At 45.1% G+C, this 20,391-nt stretch overlaps 1 protein-coding gene across 3 annotated transcripts in view; it reads right to left on the reverse strand.

Moving 5' to 3' along the window:
* The window catches only part of PIP4K2C (phosphatidylinositol-5-phosphate 4-kinase type 2 gamma), a 310,827-nt gene that overhangs the window by 176,331 nt on the left and 114,105 nt on the right, over positions 1–20,391 (reverse strand). The window lies entirely within an intron of this gene.

The following is a 20,391-nucleotide window of genomic DNA, read 5'->3' on the forward strand; positions in this document are numbered from 1 at the left end:
TATTAATGTACAATAACCTCTCTCTAACTATTCAAAGCCCACTTGACACCATTCGGAAACACATCTCTAATAAAATTACTGAACAGATTTACACCAACCCACAAGGATAATGTTACTTACCCAGGAAGCATCTGTTCTTGGCATATAAAGCTGTAGATACACATGCTTTGTATACTCCTGCCATCTAGTGTTAGGTCCGGATGTTTGCAAGATGTTTTTCTTCGATGAAGTCTTTCTAGTCACGGGGGGCCTCATGTAGGTAGCATACCAGTTACCACTTCTTAAATACCGAGCCGTACCGAATCGGTATTTAAGAAGTGGTAACTCGTATGTAGGTAATGAGTCGGTAATTTTTACCGATTCGTTACAATTCGGTAATTACCGAATCGGTATTTACCGATTCGGTAATGAGGCATACTTTCCCATTGAGGGGGAGGTATGCCTCATTACCGAATCGGTAAATACCGATTCGGTAATTGTGGAGAACATGCAAGGGTGGCAGGGTGTCACATTGACACCCTGTTGCACCCCTGATTCGGCCATGTGTGCACATGTGGCATACATACATGCCCTTAGGGCATGTATGTATGCCACATTGCACACTGCTACGCGCTCCAAAATGCATACACACATACATTAATTATTTACCACCAACTATAAGTTGGTGGTAAATACCGACTCATAAACACACCCACACACTCCCCCTACATATCATTTCTGGAATCGGAATTTACCGATTCGGTAAAATTACCGAATCGGTAAAATTACCACTTCGGTTACGTTACCGATTCGGTAATTTTACCGATTCGGTAGTTTTACTGAATCGGTAAATTCCGATTCCAGAAATTGACCCCCTACATACCAATAGCCAAAATACCGGTCGGTAACGGTATAATTACCGAAAATCGGCCGTTACCGACCGGTATTTGGCTACCTACATGAGGCCCGGGGTGAGGTGACTCCTCCTTTCGGTGATAGTGCGCATTAGCATCAACTCCATTGTTAGATTGTTTTCCGCAGAGGGTGAGAATGGAGTAAGAGTAGAATAGAGATGTCCATGCGTATGTATGTAAAGTGAGAACTGCAACAACTATAGGTACCAGGGCTGGCGGGAGTGTGCATGTGAATCTACAGCTCTACATGCCAGGAACAAATGCCTACTGGGTAAGTAACATTATCCGTTCGAGGCATGTGAGCTGTAGATCACATACTTTGCATAGACTATACAGCAGTATACTCCCAAAGAGTAAGCTAACCTGTAGCTGTTGCAGTTGTTTAAAACAGTGTTTTAAGTACTGCCTGGCCTACATTACCTTGTGGCCTTGCTAACACATCTACACAATAGTGCTTGGTGAGTGTGTTCGGTGTAGACCATATTGCTGCCTTACAGATGTTAGCTAAGGGAATGCTCCCTAAGAAGGCCAAAGTAGCCCCTATCTTGCAAGTGGAATGCGCTCTATGGGGTATTATTTAAGTTCTTTTCGCTGTCACATAACATGTTTGGATACATTTCACAATCCATCTTGCAATGCCTGATTTAGATATGGGCTTGCCTTTGTGTGGTGGTGAAAAATCAAAAAAAAGCTGCTTTGTTTTGCGAAATTATTTTGTTCTTTCTATGTAATATAGTAGAGCTCTTCGAACATCAAGTGTGTGTAGAGCTCGTTCTGCTACAGAATCAGGTTGAGGAAAGAACACATGTAACTCAACCGATTGATTGATATGAAAGGCAGAAACTACTTTAGGAAGAAATTTAGGATTAGTTTGAAGAACCACTCTGTCTTTATGAAGCTGAAAGAAGGGTTCTTGTATAGTTAATGCCTGGAGTTCACCAACTCTCCTGAATGAAGTTATTGCTATGAGGAAAGCAACTTTCCATGAGAGGAATTTTAACTGACACCTGTGCATTGGATCAAATGGTGGACCCATAAGTCTTGTAAGAACCATGTTTAAGTTCCACGCTGGAGTTGGTGGGACTCTTGGTGGTATTATTCTTTTTAATCCTTCCATAAAGGCTTTAATCACTAGTACTCTGAATTGAGATAAGTGCTGTCTGTTTTGTAAGTATGCAGCTACTGCTGCTAGATGCAATTGAATAGATGTGTAGGCTAGTCCAGATTGCTGTAAAGCTAACAAGTAACATATGATGTTCGGTACAGAAGCATCGAGAGGATTGATATTGTTATTGTTACAATAGATAACAAACCGTTTCCATTTTGCTGCATACCATGTTCTAGTATTAGGCTTTCTAGCCTCTTTTAGGATATTCATACAGTCTGGTGGTAATTGTAAATAACCAAACTATGACTTCAGGAGCCAGATCGCTAGATTGAGTTCTTTGGGATTTGGATGCCGGATATCATGGCTCTGAGTGAGGAGACTGGAGGTGAGATGCAGCTTTTGGTGTGGCACTACTGACAGTTCCAGCAGGGTGGTGAACCATGGTTCACGAGCCCATGTTGGAGCTATGAGAATCAGTGTGAGGGATGTTTGCCTGAGCTTCCAAACTACCAACAGAATGAGTGGGAAAGGCGGAAAAGCATAAGCAAACATCCCTGACCAGTTCATCCGTCCTTTGAAGAGCGAGTGTGGGAACCTGGAGACGAAGCTTGGGCATTTTGCATTTTGTTTTATGGCGAACAGGTCTACGTTAGGAACTCCCCATTCCTAAAAGTATGGGAGGAGATCCTGAGGATGAAGTTCCCACTTGTGAATTTGCTGCTTCTGCCTGCTGAGAAGTTCTGCAATCTGATTGTTTATTCCTGGAAGATGCTCTGCCAGGAGATAAATCTTGTGGTGAATAGCCCATTTCTAAATGGCTTGTGCTAGGAGTGACAGATGGAGAGTATGTGTGTCCCCCCAGTTATTGTATGTAGTAAATAGCGGTCATGTTGCCCGTGCGGACTAGGATAGCTTTGCCTATGAGTGGAGTTTGAAAGGCTCGGAGCACTAGAAACACTGCTAGTAGTTCTAGGCGATTTATATGAAGGTTTTTGTGCTGTAGACTCCACAGTCCTTAGATTGTGTGACTGAGCATGTGAGCACCCCAACCAGTGAGCGATGCGTCTGCTGTTAGCACTGTTTGTGGAAAAGGTCAATGAAGAGCTGCCCTCTGGATAAATTTAACGGGTTCCACTACGGCAGAGAGTGTGATGGGTGTGGCCATATACCAACACTAGATCGGTCAATTGACCCTGCGACTGATTCCACTGACTTGCTGAGCATTCTTGGAGGGGAGGCATGTGAAGTCTTGCATGGGTAACAATTGCTATGCAAGATACCATAATTCCTAGAGTTGCAGGAAGACTCTTGCTGGTAATGATTGGTTGGGCTGAAAGTGAATGAGAAGAGACTAAATACTGAGAATTCGGTCTGCATTGGGAGAGGCTAGAGATCTTTGAGTGTCTATGGTGACTCCCAGGTAAGTGTGTATGTTGGAAGGCTGCAAATGGGCCTTCAGCGCATTCACTGTAAACCCTAGCTGATGTAGCAACTGGATTGTGGCTTGAGTGTGTTGGAGACAGTTGTGGTAATTGCTGGCTTTGATGAGCTAGTCGTCTATGTATGGGAAGGCATGGATATGCTGTCTTCTTAGATGAGCTGCGACTACTGCCAGCCATGTGGTAAATATTCTGGGAGCAGTGGTGACTCCAAATGGTAGTACTTTGAATTGGTAATGTTGGCCGCTATCACAAATCTGAGATATTTGTGATGAGCAGGGTGAATTGGAATGTGGAAAAATGCGTCTTGTAATTCTAGAGTAGACATTAAGTCTCCCTGCTGTAGGAGTGGGGGAACTTCTTGAAGTGTCACCATGTGGAAATGTTCCGACAGTATGTCGCGGTTTAGTTCTCTGAGATCCAGAATAGGTCTCAAAGGGCCGTCCTTTATGGGAATTAGAAAATACAGGGAGTATACGCCTGACCCTTGATATTGTAACGGTACAGGTTATATGGCGCCCTTTAGTAAAATACTGTACTTCTTGTTTGAGCAGGTGTAAATGTTCTGGTGACATTTTGGTTGAACGAGGTGGAATGTTTGGAGGATTGGTGGTAAGCTCAAGGCAGTGACCATATTAGATATTTCCTAACACCCATTTGTCTGTAGTTATAGACCAGAAACACAAAAGGAGCACCAGGGGGTACAAAGTCAGGTCGCCCCCCACTCAATCATATATAAACACGCTGAGACCCGACTTGTTCTGAACAGCTAACTGTATTTCTTCAAAAACATCTGAGGTTCGTTAGGAAACCTTTTAACTTCCCTCACAGGCTAGGTTCACTACCAGTGGCCTGTTAGTCCAACTGTTCACTTTTAAACAAAGCGTCAATACATCACAGTCCATACACACATCAAAAGGCAATCTTTACAATCACAGAAAATGTTTGACTAACAAAAGTGTGAAAAAGGTCAGAAAGTAACTCACATTAGCTTCACCGTGGAGGGCTGCTAGTTGGTACTCACCAGCGTGCCTGCTTTATCATCATCGGTAACTTTGTTGACCGTGAAAGAAAAAGAAAGAGAGTGTATGTGTTCTTATTTCTCAGAGGTGAGAAATCACAAAGAAGAATAAATCATAAAAAGCATGTGTAGATGCACTGTCAGTGCTCGTGTCACTCAGTGCCCGCTCGTCCCCGTGAGAAAAGAAACAAAATGCAGTTCTCAAAGTTTAAAATGGGTACAACTCACTTGCAAGACGTAACTTTTTTGGTGCCGTGAGCGTCCTCAATTAAAAATGGTGTATATTTGACCAATTTCAGGAGCAAATGGCCAACATGTTTCGTTGCCAACCTATTTAGGCAACTTCATCAGGGCTGGTGGGTAAACTAGTCTTCACCTCTCTTATGAATTACACTGGACCAAGTGGTCGCTGTCGTTCTTCGTACCCGCGAACCACTTCTATGGGACTCACGCACCAAATGGTCACGCATCCCAATAATCACTGCAAGCGTCAGTATCATCGCAACCGCGGATTGCCTCCACTCAGCGCTCCGTCCCAATATAGTTATAGACCACCAAATGGGGAAGAATTGTTGCAGACTTCCCCCGACAGGTGTGGTATAGTCGGGGGGAAGTTTTGGAGAAGTCACTGTTTATTTGGGGAAGGGTAAATACGGGGCTTGCTGCCTTTTCCTCTACCCTTAGAATTGCTCCCTCTAACCTCCCCGAAAGAATCCTCTTGAAGGAGACGACTGGCTGTTACCTTTATAGGTGGATGTATTTTAGTCTGAGTGTGTGGTCTTAGAACCTGCTCGGTAAAAGGACCCCCAAAAGGAACCTCTATTGAACGGGAACTGGAGAGCTCCCATAGATTTGGCGACCTCTGTGTCCTTTTTCATTTTTTCGAAACACTGATGAACAGCAGGCCCAAAAAGATGTTTTTTGTCAAAGGGTGTGTTCAGAATGAATTGTTGGACCTCAGGCTTAAATCCTAAGATCCTTAACCATGCATGTCTTCTAAGAAGAATGCTGGTGTTGACCCTGTAGCTACGGTTTCAGCCGCATTCAAGGCACACCTAAATTGAAGAGTTGGAAATTAGTTTCCCTTCGTTTACAAAGTCCTTGCCTCTGGTTTTATGTTCATCTGGAAGATAGTGAAGAAGTTGTTCCATTTCATCCCAGTGGGCCATGTCGTATCTGGCTAAAAAGCCCTGCGCATTTGCAATGCGCCAGGGATTGGCCGCTTGTGCTGCTACTCGTTTGCCAGAAGCATCAATTAATTTGGACTCTTTATCTGGTGGAGCATACAAACAGTAAATCAAATGTTAATTGCCCCTTGATAAATAGTGGATCAGTGGGGGAGGCCTTATATTTTTTTTATCAACTCTAGGAGTTGAAATGCGAGCATGCACAGGATCCTTACAAATGTCATCTGCGTGTCTCATCATGCACTTAAGCATTGGAAGGGTTTGTGATGATCTATGTGTGGACCCTAAGATTTCAAACAAAAAAATCTTCCTCTAATGCCTCTTTATGTAGTGCCACTCTGTGATATTGTGCTGCCCTGGCACTGAGTTCTTGGTAGGCTACACTGTAATCTGGGGGCGATGGCTTGGTTGGGTAAAGGTCGGGGTCGTTATCTGTAGGGGGATCAATAATATAGTAAGGCCATGGGTCTACTGGTAAATGTGTACCCTCTTCATCAATATCATTATTATTGTGGAGAGATTGTGGAGAATCCTGAGGTGTAATCTGTAAAGGATAGGAAGAAAGAGAGGGTGGTGGTGGAGCAGATGCTGGTGGTATATAGAAAGGACTAGTGGCCAAAGATTTCCTCTTTAAAGGAATTTTGTATTGAGTGTCCTCCTACCATCATTCTCCCACCACCAGCCCATCAACAAATCTGCACGAAGAACAAATTACTTACCTGCAATAACACTTATTCTGGTAGACACTGCAGATAAATCGCCTTAGAATATTCCCCAGGTGTCAGACTGGATCAGGGAAATCTTTAACAGTACCTCTGCTCACCGGTAGATGGCACCAGGCAGCTCGTGTTGGACACATTAGAAGTGACTTGGGTGGTGCTTACTTAAACATCAACCCGGTGCGTTGACATCAGTTTCTTTTGTGATTAGTTCCGGCCAAAAACCCAAGCCACGACCGAATGATGTGTGACCAGTGTGCAGATATCCAACAGGCTTTAGGGTGAAGATCCGAAATCGCAGAGCAGGGAGGATGGGCGGATCGCTGAGAAATCTGCAATTAGTCTCTCTACTATAAAAGGTGCTATCGAGGGTAGGGGTACTAGAAAAGGTGTGATCATGGATACGTGAATGGTGCTTCTGATCAACACTTCCAACTGCAGATTTCTCACCTCAGATACCCATGCAATACCTATCCGGAGGAGAGTCTGCAAACAGGCTCAAACCAGAAAATCCTAGAAGACGAACAACAAACTACCCATCTTGAAGGGTCTGACAGTCCAAGCATAAGCGCTTCATGAAAGCATGGCGTGATATCCACGTGGCAGCTTGTCAGATGTCCAGGACAGATTACCCGCGCACTAACACAGGAGTGTCGGCCTTAGCCTTGGAGGAATGGGATAGCAAGCCCTCAGGAGGCAGCTTCTTAGCTAGTGACTATCAGATGTTGATGCAAATTACAATCCCATCAAGATGGTCCAACTTGCCTTTTTACGTTCCAGTGCACACAATGAAGAATTAATCGTCCACGAAGTTTTCTTTGGTGCAATCAATGTGAAAAGAGAGGTCTCCTGTTGGGTCCAAACACTAGTCTCTCCTCTTTAGCAGGATGAGGAAAGCAACAAATGTTGGTACTGTGATGCTTTGGCCAACGTTTCTATAGAAAGGAGGCATGAATCCAAAGAACTAGATGGTCTGGATAGAAGTCAGTGTATGGAAGTGTAACCGAAGGAGCGTGAAGCGCTCAGACCCTCCTGGCCTATGTAATGGCCACTAAAAATACTGTATTTAGAGTCAGTATCTGCAGTGCACAGCTATGCAGGGGCACAAATGGGGGAACACATAAGGAACATCAGAACCAGACTGAGGTCACACTGAGACATGACTAAAGGGGTAGAAGGTAAAAAATGTTGCAAGACCTTAAGGAAAAGTGTCGCAACAGACAGCTTGAACAGTGAGAACTGATTTGGTAGCTGCAGAAAAGCCAAGATGGCAGAAAGATAACCTTTAACGCCCAAGGCAATTGCCTTACCGGGCCGTAGCATGCTAACAACAGAACAAACAACAGCACCCCGAATAAGGAGACAGGAAGTGGATCGACGTTCGGGGTGGAACACCAGGACACAAATTTGTCCCAACAGCAGGAGTATACAGTTTTTGTTGAGGGATGCCTGGCAGCCAGGAGGACATCACAGATCTCAGGACGAAGATCAGAAGTATCCAGCTGTTGCTGCTCAATCACCACTCATGAAGGTGGCGCGTATGCAGGTTTGGTTCACTGCACTGTTGCTGCGTAAGTAGGTCCTCCTGAAAGGGCAGCTTGACAAGAGTTCAGGATACCACACCCTTTCGTCCAATCCAGAGCCACCAGGATGAATTGGGGCCAGTTTATACTTATCTTCTTGAGAACCCATAACAGGAGTGGTATCAGTGGAAAGGTGTACAGGAGTCCCGGCTTCCATTCTAATCGAAACACCTCTCTGAGCAGGACTCGAAAAATCCACTTGCGTTGTAGAGCAAGAATTATTCAAGACAAGTAATTTTTAGAGACTACTCGCCCTTTCTGGCAAGCTAAAAATCATCTCATTTCAGTCACAGAATAAAAAGTAAATGTAGGAAGATAAACTGACTTTTGTCCTCTGCCACTGAAAGCAGAGCAAATGTGATACGATAACAAAATTTAAAAGGATCTTTATTGCTCACAAAGTGAAAACAATAAAAATTCCTTTAAATATTGTTATCTTGTCACATATGATGGCTTTCAGAGACCACGGTCAAAAGTCAGTTTGTCTTCCTACATGTATTTCTCTTTCTGTGACTGAAGTTAGAGGATTTTGTAAAATGAACTGTAGGACAATTGAACTGTGCAAAGCATGTTAAGTGAAAGGCTGTAAGATGTCAGGCTTTTTTTCTAACACAACACTGAAATAACTAAGTGAACTGCTAAAACATTTCAAATGTATTTCACTAGTTATGAAGACCCATTTTTGTAATTCTGTGGTGAAAAAAATATTTGTATAGGATCAAAACAAATTGGAACACTTTACTTGGTGATGTGCATTCTTAAAAATAATTTTGCTGAAACAATTTACAAACATTGTTTATGCGCTATTATCAGTAAAACTACATTAGTGGGAAAGTTTTGTGACCATTTCAATGGAAAATATGCTATCCGTAAATGACAGTGCACTAACACATCATGCGTTGGTAATATATTTATGAAAAGTTATTTCTGTCCAGATGACAATGTTATTTCCCGGGCCTGGTGGATTAGTGGACTAATACATCCCCTGCAGGGGCCCATGTTCGACCTCATGGTCACAGGTTCAAATCCCGGCGGGTCCACTCAGCCTCTCATCCTTTCTGAGGTCAATAAAATGACTACCATTGAGTAGGGTAACAATAAACATCTGTTATTCAGCGCCAAGATGCCCCTTTGGGTGTGAATGTGCGCTTTACAAATACACAAATTGTGTTATGTTTATAGTGAACTAAGAAGCAAGCCAGGAATCATGTGTACTCTATATATATATATATGGGCTCAATTCTGGTTAGACATGGAGCAAACACTTAGTCTAGTAAGTTTTTTGTACAGCAGAAATAGTTAACATGCATATTTGAAGTTGCTCTCTTATGTGATAAAGAGAAAGGCGCCTCCGTAAGACAAAATATTTGCCTAGAATCACACAATTTGAGACCAGTTCAAGGGTCAAGTACATAACAGTTAGGTCGAGCAGATCATTAAAGTTACTAGACCTGCAGGTCTAGTAAAATTGTTATGATTTTTCTTGCCCTGCCAGGCTTTGAAAAATCTACTCGCAATTGCGAGTAAAATTATATAAGGTCGAGCAATTTTTATCATCCTACTAGTCTTATCTGGCGAGTAAACTTAGGCTGGAAACGAACAGGTGTTTTGTTAATTCATTAAGTGAATGAGAAATAAAGATGCCATTAAATCTTGTTTTTATCTTGACACATTTGCTGTCTGTTCAAGGAAAGATGTCAAATGTCAGTTTGTTTTTTAACTAATTGCTGCTTGGAAAATTAGGTTTATTTTTCTCTCTTGCTAGAGTTAGATGCTTTTGTCAAGTGAACTGTCTGAAGATGTCAGTTATTTTTCCCTAACACATAACATTTACATAAATAGCCTGTAAATTAATATTACAAGTATTTCGAAATATATCAAGAATTACAAATGCAATTTTTTTGTAATTCAGTGTGATGCAAACTGAGTTAAATAGAAGCAAAACAAACAAGAACACTTTACTTGGTGATATGTAAATGACCCATATTTGCAGAAACTTTATTTCCAATCATTGTTTGTACGTTATACGGTTTTATCAGTAAAGCTGCATGTCAGTGTGAATGTTCCTGGCCATTTCAATGTAAAAATTACAAATTACAGTGTGCTACCACTTCATACTTTAGTTATGTATTTATTAAAAGTGATAGCTTTATGATTTGAGAAACATTCCTGCCCCCGCCCTGAAGAAAATGCTGTAAATGAACTAAGAGGCAAGTCAGGGGTCATGTGTATCCTATATGTGGCTCGATTTGTATTATATATGGAAAGAAAGAATAGTATATTAAATCAAACAAAAGAGTTTTTTGTATAGCAGACATGCTGAACTCGCACATTTGAAACTGTTCTGATATGTGATAAAAAAGAAAATGGCAGCTCAATTAATTAAATTATTTGCCCACGATCACATCATTTGAAACCAGTTTATGGGTCAAGAGCATTACAAATAGGTTAAGTACATTATTTTAATCATTAGACCTGCAGGTCTAGTAACATTTTTATGATTTTTCGAGGCCTGATTAGAAATTGGGTTACTGGTTGGCAGAGGTGCTCAAGCAGGAACCGCAATTATGGTTAGGGTAAGTAAACCACACACTTAAATTAGCCTGTGTGCACCCCTAGTAGCTTGGCGCAGAGCAGTCCGGTTTAACATAAGAGGCAATGTGTAAAGTGTTGGTGCACAGTTAAAGGCATTAAAACAGTGAAAAACACCACGAAAAAACTCGACACACTCTTTGAAAAGTAGGACGCATTTTACCTAATAAAACAGGACCAAAACGACAAAAATCCAATCAATACTTCTCATGCTATTAGCTTTTTCAAATATGCAGGAAAAACCACACTGCTAAAAAAGGCAAATGCTACTTACCAGTATGCATCTGTTCTTGGCATGTAGAGCTGCAGATCTACACACTTTGCATAGATCGCCATCTGGTGTTGGGCCCGGATGTTTGCAGTTGTTTTTCTTCTTGGAAAGTCTTTGGAAGTCGCAAGGTATGTGACTCCTCCTTTGGATCATACTGCGCATGGACTTCGGCTCCATCCTCAGATTGTTTTTGCGCCAGCAGGGAAATGATGGAGCTTAGTAGTGAATAGTGAAGATGCCCATGTGTGTTGTATCTAAATAAGATAAAACTGGAACAGATAAAGGTAGTGGGAGAGGCGGGTGGGTGTGTGTAGATCTGCAGCTCTACATGGCAAGAACAGATGCATACTGGTAAGTAGCATTTGCCGTTCGAGGCATATAAGCTGCAGATTACACACTGTGCATAGATTATATAGCAGTACCCAACCTTAGCGGCGACGACCAGTATCTGTTGCAGTTGTCTGAAACAGTGTTTTGAGGACAGCCTGGCCCACACTAGCTTGTTGCTTAGTTTGCACATCTACACAAGAGTGTTTAGTGAAAGTGTGCGGTGTAGACCATGTAGCTGCTTTGCAGATATCATCTAAGGGAATGTTCCCTAAAAATGCCATGGAAGCCCCTATCTTACGTGTAGAGTGGGCTTTGGGGGGGAACAGTTAGTGTTCGCTTTGCGGTAGCACATCTGAATGCGTTTAACAATCCACCTAGCTATGCCAGACTTGGAGCTGGGGTTGCCTTTGTGTGGTGGTGAGAAAGACACAAACAGTTGTTTAGTCTTACGAAAGGGTTGAGTTCTTGCGATGTAGAGTAAGGCTTGTTTGACATCTAATGTGTGGAGAGCTCTTTCTGCGATGGTCTGCGGCTGCGAAAGAATACGGGCAGTTCCACAGATTGGTTTAGGTGAAAGGGAGAAATGACTTTAGGGAGGAATTTTGGGTTAGTGTGGAGAACCACTTTGTTGTGGTGCATTTGCAGAAAGGGATCTTGAATGGTGAGTGCTTGTATCTCACTGACTCTTCTGAGGGAAGTGATGGCTACAAGAAAAGCAGTTTTCCATTTTAGGAATTGAAGCTCACATTTGTGCAGAGGTTCAAAGGGAGGCACCATTAGTCTGGTGAGAACGATGTTGAGGTTCCACACAGGTGAGGGTGGCACTCTGGGGGGAATAATTCGTTTGAGGCCTTCCATGAAGGCTTTTATGGCAGGTACTCTAAAGAGAGACAAATGTTGCCTGTTTTGAAGATGGCTGCAAGGCGCAGTCTAATAGACGTGTAGGCTAGATTGCATCTTTGTAGGTGTAATAAATAGCCTATGATGTGTTGAATGGACACATCTAAGGGGTTGAAGTTATTGTTGTGACAAACCACAAAACGTTTCCACTTGGCTGCATAACAAGCGCTAGTGAATTGAATTGGGATTGTATTTATAAAGCGCAACTATCACTCCGCGAGGAGTATCTTGGCGCTAATGGTAGGACGTCTAGCTTCTCTAATGACGTTCATACAGTCTGGGAGAAGATTGAGATAACCGAATTCTAGGATTTCAGGAGCCAGATGGCAAGGTTAAGTTGAGCTGGGTCCGGGTGCCTGATCTCTCCATGGTTCTGGGTTAGGAGGTGTGGAGAGAGGTGTAACTTTTGGTGCGGTACTACAGATAGTTCCAGCAGTGTGGTGTACCACGGTTGTCTGGCCCAAGTTGGAGCTACTAGGACGAGAGCAAGGGAGTGTTGTTGTAGTTTGCGCACCACTAATGGATAATGGAATGAGTGGGAGGGGCGGAAAAGCGTACGCAAATTTGCCTGACCAGTTCATCCATTTCGCATTGCCTTTGGACAATTGGTGTGGGTATTTGGCGGCGAAGCTTGGGCATTTGGCGTTTGTGGGTGGCGAAGAGGTCTATCTGTGGATGCCCCCACATTTGAAAGTACGGGTGAAGAACTTGTGGATGTAGTTCCCACTCATGGATCTGTTGTGTTTGTCTGCTCAGTAGATCGGCCATAGTGTTTTGGACTCCTGGGCCATGTTGGGCTAGGAGAAAGATTTTTTGGGGTATGGCTCATCTGCTCTGTGCTAGCTGAGAGAGCTGTGGAGAGTGTGTGCCTCCTTGTTTCTGTATATAGTACATGGCTGTCATGTTGTCCGTGCGGACTTGGACGGCCTTGCCGGATATGTGTGTTTGAAATGCCTTTAGTGCTAAGAATATGGCTAGTAGCTCCAGATAGTTGATGTTGAACAATTTTTGTTGAGGTGTCCACCTGCCCTGCATGGTGTGATGTAGTAGGTGAGCTCCCCAGCCGGAGAGCGATGCGTCCGCTGTCAGTACTATCTGAGGAACAGGGTCCAGGAACGGTCGCCCTTTGGAAAGGTTTTTGGTGGTCCACCACTGCAGAGAGCGATGGGCATGACCGTCTACCAACACTAGATCTGTCAGTTGACCCTGGGCTTGGTTCAATTGGCGCACTAAGCATTCTTGCAGAGGACGCATCTGGAGTCTTGCATGAGGTACTATGAATATGCAAGAGGCCATCATTCCACTGAGTTGCATGAACACTTGAGCTGGAAGAGTGTGTTCTGGGTGAAATTTGGCACGTAGGGCCTGAATGTTTGCTATCCTGGCAGGACTGTGGTAGGCTAGCGCTCGAGGTGTCTATCGTGGCACCTAGGTATTGTTTTATGTGGGACGGTTGCAGATGGGACTTCGTGTGGTTTACTGTGAAGCGCAGTTCATGAAGTAGCTGTATAGTAGCGTGAGTGTGTTGTACACACTGGTTGTATGAGCTGGCTTTTATTAGCCAGTCGTCCAGGTATGGGAAGACATGGCTGTGTTGTCTTTGCAGATGTGCTGCCACGACCGCTAGGCACTTGGTAAACACTCGCGGTGCTGTGGTGGCTTCGAATGGGAGTACTTTGAATTGATAGTGTTGACCGTCCACTACAAACCTGAGATACTTTGTGAGCTGTGTGAACGGGAATGTGGAAATAGGCGTCCTTGAGGTCTAGGGTGGCAAGGAAGTCGTTTTGGGAGAGCAGGGGAAGTACCTGCTGGAGTGTGACCATGTGGAAATGGTCTGAATGTATATAGTGATTTAGGGGTCTGAGGTCCAGGATGGGCCGTAGAGTGTCGTCCCTTTTTGGTATGAGGAAATATAGGGAGTAAACTCCTATATTCTGTTGTTGGGTAGGAACTGGCTATATCGCACTCTTTTGTAGGAGGGAGATTACCTCCTGCTTGAGAAGTGACGAATGTTCCTGTGACATTGGGCGTTGTTTTGTTGGAATGTTTGGGGGGGGGGGATTCATTTTAGTTCGAGGCAGTAGCCTGACCAAATTATTTGTGTTACCCATTTGTCTGAGGTGATAGTAGCCCAGACATGAAGGAAATTGTGGAGTCTGCCCCCGACTGGAGTGGGATGGTCTGGGGGGAGTGAAGGAAAGTCATTGGGTAGGGGTGGAGGCAGAGCGGGAGGTATTAGTTTTGCCTCTGCCTTTATTGTTGTTACCCCTGTAGCCACCTCTCTGGTAACCCCTAGTGAATTTTGGGTTGTGTAGGGGCTTTATAGTAAGTAGAGGCGCTGTCGGAGGAGTAGCCTCTAGAGGTGCTTCGAAAGGAAGAACGGCGAAAGGAGCGCCTAGGAGGGTGTGACTGTAAGGCTCCCATCGATTTTGCCGTATCGGTGTCCTTCTTCATTTTCTCAAGAGCAACGTCTACGTTTGGGCCAAAGAGATGTTCTTGGTCAAAAGGGTGGTTAAGGATGGAAGCCTGTACCTCTGGTTTAAAACCGGAAATCCGTAGCCAGGCATGCCTACGGAGGAGGACGCTGGTGTTAATAGCCCTAGAGGCAGTGTTGGCAACATCGAGGGCACAGCGTATGGAGGTGTTGGTGATGGTTTTACCCTCCTGGATTAGCTTCTATTCTTGTACTTGTCAGGGAGGTGTTGCATGATTGCTTCCAGCTCATCATTATGTGCCCTGTCGTATCGTGCTAAAAGCGCTTGTGTGTTTGCAATGCGCCATATGTTGGCCGCCTGGGATGCCGTTCGCTTGCCAGAGGCATCTAGGAGTTTGGACTCTTTATCAGGTGGTGGTGCCTCGCCTGATGCCTGGGAGTTTGCTCGTTTCCTTGCAGTGGAGACTATGAGGGAGTCTAGTGGTGCGGGCCCTCTGATGTAGGTGGGGTCTGTAGGGGCGGCCTTATATTTCTTTTCGATGCAAGGGTTGATGACCCTGGCTCTGACCAGGTCCTTAAAGACCTCTGGCGCGTGTTTGATAACACCTTCAAGCATGGGCAGAATGGAATTGGCCCTGTGGGTGGTATCAAAAGTGTCTAGGACGCATTCCTCCTCCACGGGATCTGTATGGAGATCAATTCCGTGGTAGTGTGCAGCCCTATGTAGCAGTTGGTTTGAAGGGGGGGGGCGGTTTTGAAGGGTAAAGGTCGTCCTACGGGACGTTAGGGACGTCTGGGATGTTGTAGTCGTCCCATGGGTCTGGGGAACCTGTAGGAGTGGGGTCTCCTGTGGGTTGGTCATGGGGTCCCTCCCCTATGTCTTCATAGACATCGTCATCATCCTCATCTGATGTGGGGGAATGATGAGGTAGGGGAGATGGAGGAGGGGGTGGAGGAGGGGGTGAGGGTAGTCTCAAAGGGGAGGCACCAAAGTCTCTTTTCTTTGGAGGTGGAGCCAGGGAAGGCTTGTCCAGCGGTCTCTTTTTGATGCTGAGCATCAAATGTCCAGTTTTAGGGTTTTTAGTAAGTGTTTTTTGGAGTGGATCGGGCCGAAACAGTTCCTCTGTGGGAGGCCGATCCGTCGGCGCCGAAGGTGTCGGAGCCGTTAGTTTTTTAGTCTTGGAATCATCAGTTCGTTGTTTTGAACTGTGTGGTTTAGGCATGTCCGGTTGTTTCCTCGGGTCCGAGATGGCTTTCGGCTTCGAGGAGTGGGTGTCGATGGCTTTATATTTTTTGCTCGGTTCCGAAGATGGTGTAGGTACCGAGGAGCTAGTGGGTGTCTTCAGCACCGAGTGTTTCGGTGTGGAACTCGGCGCGGAGGAAGCCCTTTTTTTTTTCAGTGCGGAGTGTTTCTCGGCACCCACGGCAGGCTGGCTCAAACCCGAGCTGCCAGAAGGCTTTATGGGCTTCTTAACCAGGCCCGAAAGCGAGGTATGTGAAGCAGTGTCTTTGGTTGTGCCTAGGCCCGAGGGCGAAGGCGTGACCGAAGTGTTTTTCGATGCCGTCGAGGGTGGGGTGGTGGGGATCGATAGTAGTACTCACGCCCCTCTCTGCCGGAGTGATGTCCTCGACATCTGAGTCGTCAGCTTCGGAGGCGCAGCCGAGGCCCTCTTCGGTGTGCTGGTCCTCGGGAACATCGACGCCTTCTCCGAAGAGGTCGTCGGGGATTGCAGTCGACGCGTGTGCCATGGCTCTCCTCGCTCTTCGGTCTCAAATAGTCTTCTTGGACCGAAAGGATTTGCACGCCGGACAGTCTCGAGCCTCGTGTTCTGGGGAGAGGCAGAGGTTGCACACCTCATGGAGATCGGTGTGGGGGAATTTAGACCCACATCGAGGACACTTCTTAAATGGAGTCCTTTCCATGAGCCAGGACCGGAGCTGAGGTAGTCCCGAAGGCCTGCATCGACACCTGGAATCAAAGTTTATCGATGAGTTGCATCGAGTGGGGAGTTCGCGATCGAAAACAATACAGCGGAAGGGAAGGATTGCGTGCCGATGAGAAGAACTGTAACTGGAAACGGTTCAGAACCGGAGCGCGAAGAACACATCCAAGCCCGATGGCGGAAAAAAACTATCTGAGGATAGAGCCGAAGCCCATGCGCAGTATGATCCAAAGGAGTAGTCACATACCTCGTGACTTCCAAAGACTTTCCAAGAAGAAAAACAACTGCAAACAGCCGGGCCCAACACCAGATGGCGATCTATGCACAGTGTGTAATCTGCAGCTCATATGCCTTGAACATTACATTCGCTCCTCATAGGTTATTTATGGTAATGCAAGGGCTGGGAGTGCCAGAAAGAGCACTCTGGTTTACTACGCTCATTGCAGTCTCGCTAGACCAGGGTAACTGGCAAAGATCCTGGCATGAGATTGACAGGTATGCATTCGTACAGAGTCAGATTGAGATAGAGTCACAGGCACACCAAATGAAAAGATGGGCACGGGTTCCTTGGGACCGGTGTATGCAAATAGTTTTAGCCGCCAGCGAGAATGCAGGTCAACCACAGAGGACTTTGCAGCTCCAGGCCTCAGGCACAGAACAAGCTGCAAAGTGGCAATCCCTTGCAAACAGCAGGCCAATAGAGCAGTTAGCAAAGTGGCAGTCCTGCCTGACAGCACAGCTTCTCTTATTGGCAGAGTCTCCACAGTACCAAAAAGTGAACTGATTTGAGAGGGGTTAGAGACCCAGTACTTATACTCAAAAGTGCCTTTAAATGGGAGGTGGCTTCAAATGAAAGTCCAGTTCGGTCTGCCAGGTTACTGGTGGGGGTTGAGCAGTGCTTTATGTGAGGACAGGACATTCACTACCTATTAAAGTGTTGGTGTCAGCTCCTCCCTTACCTCTTGCCCAGGAAGATCTATCAATTTGCAGATGAATGTAGATGCCCTGAAGTATCCTGTGTTTGGGGTTGTTTAGAACGGATAGACAAAGTGTAGCAGTCACCCAGCCCAGACCGTGTATTGGAGACAGGCTATAAGGCACACAGAGAACTAGGAGCAGATAAACAGCCACTTTCAAAACTAGTAATGCCAAATCCAACTTTACCAGTAAAGAGGATGTCACTACCAATTCAAAGATATGAAACATAAAGCAGTTACTGCTCTGCAATCAGGAATTGCAGTTTAAAAGGATATTAAGAAACTCCCAATGTTAATCTTTGAGAGGAGTAGGACTCGCAGTAGTGAATAACGAATTTGGATATTTGTCACTACTAGAACATGTGAAACACAACAGTACATGTCCTACCCTTTCCTTAGATAGCACCCTGCCCTTGGGGGTTCTTAGGGCCTATCTTAGGGGTGGCTTACATGTTATAAAAGGGGAGCTTAAAGCTTAGCAAGTTCTTTTAAATGCCAAGTTGAAGTGGCAGTAAACTGCAAGCACAGGCACTACAATTGCAGGTCTAAGGCAGGCTACTTCTGTGGGTGGCACAATCAGTGCTGCAAACCCACTAGTAAGTACCATTTCATTTACAAGCCGTGGTCAAAGGTTGTGCACATTACTAGGTACTTATAAGTAATCAAGTATGCCAACTGTGGATAAACCAATGACAACATGCTTAGAGTACAGAACATATGCACTTTACCACTGGTAAAGTACTCCGAATTGAAAAGCCAACAAAAATAAGGTCAGAAAAAGAGGAGAATGGCAAAAGGTTTGGGGTAACCCTGCAAAAAGAGCCATTGCCAACAATGTATCTTACCAAAAAAAACTGATTTGGGGATTAAGATAGGTAAAACCCAGAAGGAAAAAAAAGGTTTTGGCAAAGCTAACTTCAAAATAACATAAAATGGGCCGTGGATTCCAATAGGTAGGTCTTCCCATTTAATAAGAAGTTGAAAAATATTTATCAGTGGTGTATAATTGAGGGTAAAACCTCAGCAATGTTAGGTGTAATCTGAACCCCGAGATATGTAACTGACGAAACAAATTGCGAGTCTCGCGTGGGGTGTTTACAGTTATATGAGACTTGAATCTTTTTTTTGTAAACACATTTTATTGAAGTTTCAAGATAATTGCGCAATACAGAAAGCAACTCCTTCTCCCCCAACAAAGAGCAAAGCAATCTTAAGTAGTCCCCTCCTCATTGCTTGAAACCCTCTTTCCCAGCTTCTTCAGGCATCCCTCTCCCCTATGAATGACAGCCTGATGATTCATGTACGCCATTCCGTAGCAAGCCTGTGCTCCTTGCAATACAGTTGGCACAGGACAACAAGCGTTGAGGTGTTGTGTACTACCCATTCAGAAAACGCTTATATCAACCTAAGATGGGGCCATATAACCCTGGGTAAGTGTTGCTCTAGGAAAAGGAGATTCACTGGCCGACGGTTCTTCAGAGTGGGGTCCTGGGCCTTTTGAACTATCCACTAACACCTAACCTAACATAGCACTCAAGCCCAGGACACCTCTAGGGAGCCTATCCCCTCCGCGCGTCTCTCAGTAATAAACTCCCTTCATATCCTTCCCACCTTTCCAGTTCTCTTCTCCATATCCTAAGTCAGGTACCCCTGGGGCTTTCCTGTGCTGTTTAATCTCTCTTTTACCAAACAGAAAAGTAAGCCTGCACAGAGTTCGCGGAGTTCGGCTATGCGGAACTCCACGAAGTGCAAAAAAAAACCTCCGCTGACCTACACGGAGCTCCGCAAGCGACGGAGTGCGTTGGATAAATGCTGTATGCGGTGATTTTCAGTGCCAGGTGCTTGTCTGCACTGTGCAATCATTGCGAACGGCACCATGCACAGCGCAAGCGGGCGCTGCTTCCCTTCTGCCGCTTGAGTAGATTTTTACTCAAGCGGCAGTTTTCTCAACGCAAGTTGACAGTTTCTCAACGCGAGCGGTCGCAAAATCGGACTACATGTGTTGAGAAATCTCGCAGGGAGGTTGATTTTCCTAGGTAGCGCTCGCCAACTTGACGTTGGCAAACACCAGCGAGTTTTTTTGGAACTCCGCATAACGCTGAGTGCAGAAATCACCACAAACTCCGCGAGCGGAACGCAGTTCACCGCCCAGACTTACAGAAAAGCCAGGTCCTGGAATATACTTGTAATCTTAGTTTTCAAGGTGTGCGGAAACCGGCTTAAGGGGCAGTGGCCAGTGGAACAGGGGACTTTCTTCTCTAATACAACAGCAACTGGTCTCATTATTTCTTCCCAATAGGACACCAAGGACGAGCAAGTCCACAATATGTGCTGGAACTCGGCACCTACTTACCAACAACTCAGGCACGCGGCATCAAACATGAGAAAGTATTTGTTAATACGCCCAGGTATGAGGTATGCTCTGTGGAGAGCATACTAGCTAATCAATTTGAATCGGGCATTCTTTGAGACTTTGGGGACACAGTACAGATTGGTCTCCCAGTCTTTTTTCCCTAGGGTGTCCCCAAGCAATCCTCCCAGCACTCTCTCACTGATTATAGGGGTAAGGGCATGTCCTCACACCGTGCTCAGTAAAAGAAAAACAACACTTTAAATGTCCATGATGAGAGCACAAGGTATTGACAGCTCCTATGTGCCTTTGGTCCGGATATACCTGCCTTCCAGTGTTTATGAACAACCCCTATCACTGCGCTATGGAGCAGAAAGTGTCCTTGTAGGAGATCAAACTCCAGTCTAAAATACTCAAACAGAAGCAGCTCTCCCGTCCCAAACAGGTCCTCCCACTCTTGTCACCCCGCCTCCTTCCACGTCTCAAAGCCTACCCAGCCCCCTCTGAATGGTAAGCTCCCCAACATAGTCATTGGGAGATCAGGTGAGTATGGTGTCCTACACTGGGTCTTCCAAAGGCTCCTACGCCAACATTTATACATTAAGTGAAATTTTTTAGAATACTCAGTTGTGGGGCGCCTG

This window comes from Triturus cristatus, chromosome 4_1 (assembly GCF_964204655.1).
Source record: "Triturus cristatus chromosome 4_1, aTriCri1.1, whole genome shotgun sequence".
NCBI classification, from domain to species: Eukaryota; Metazoa; Chordata; class Amphibia; order Caudata; family Salamandridae; genus Triturus; species Triturus cristatus.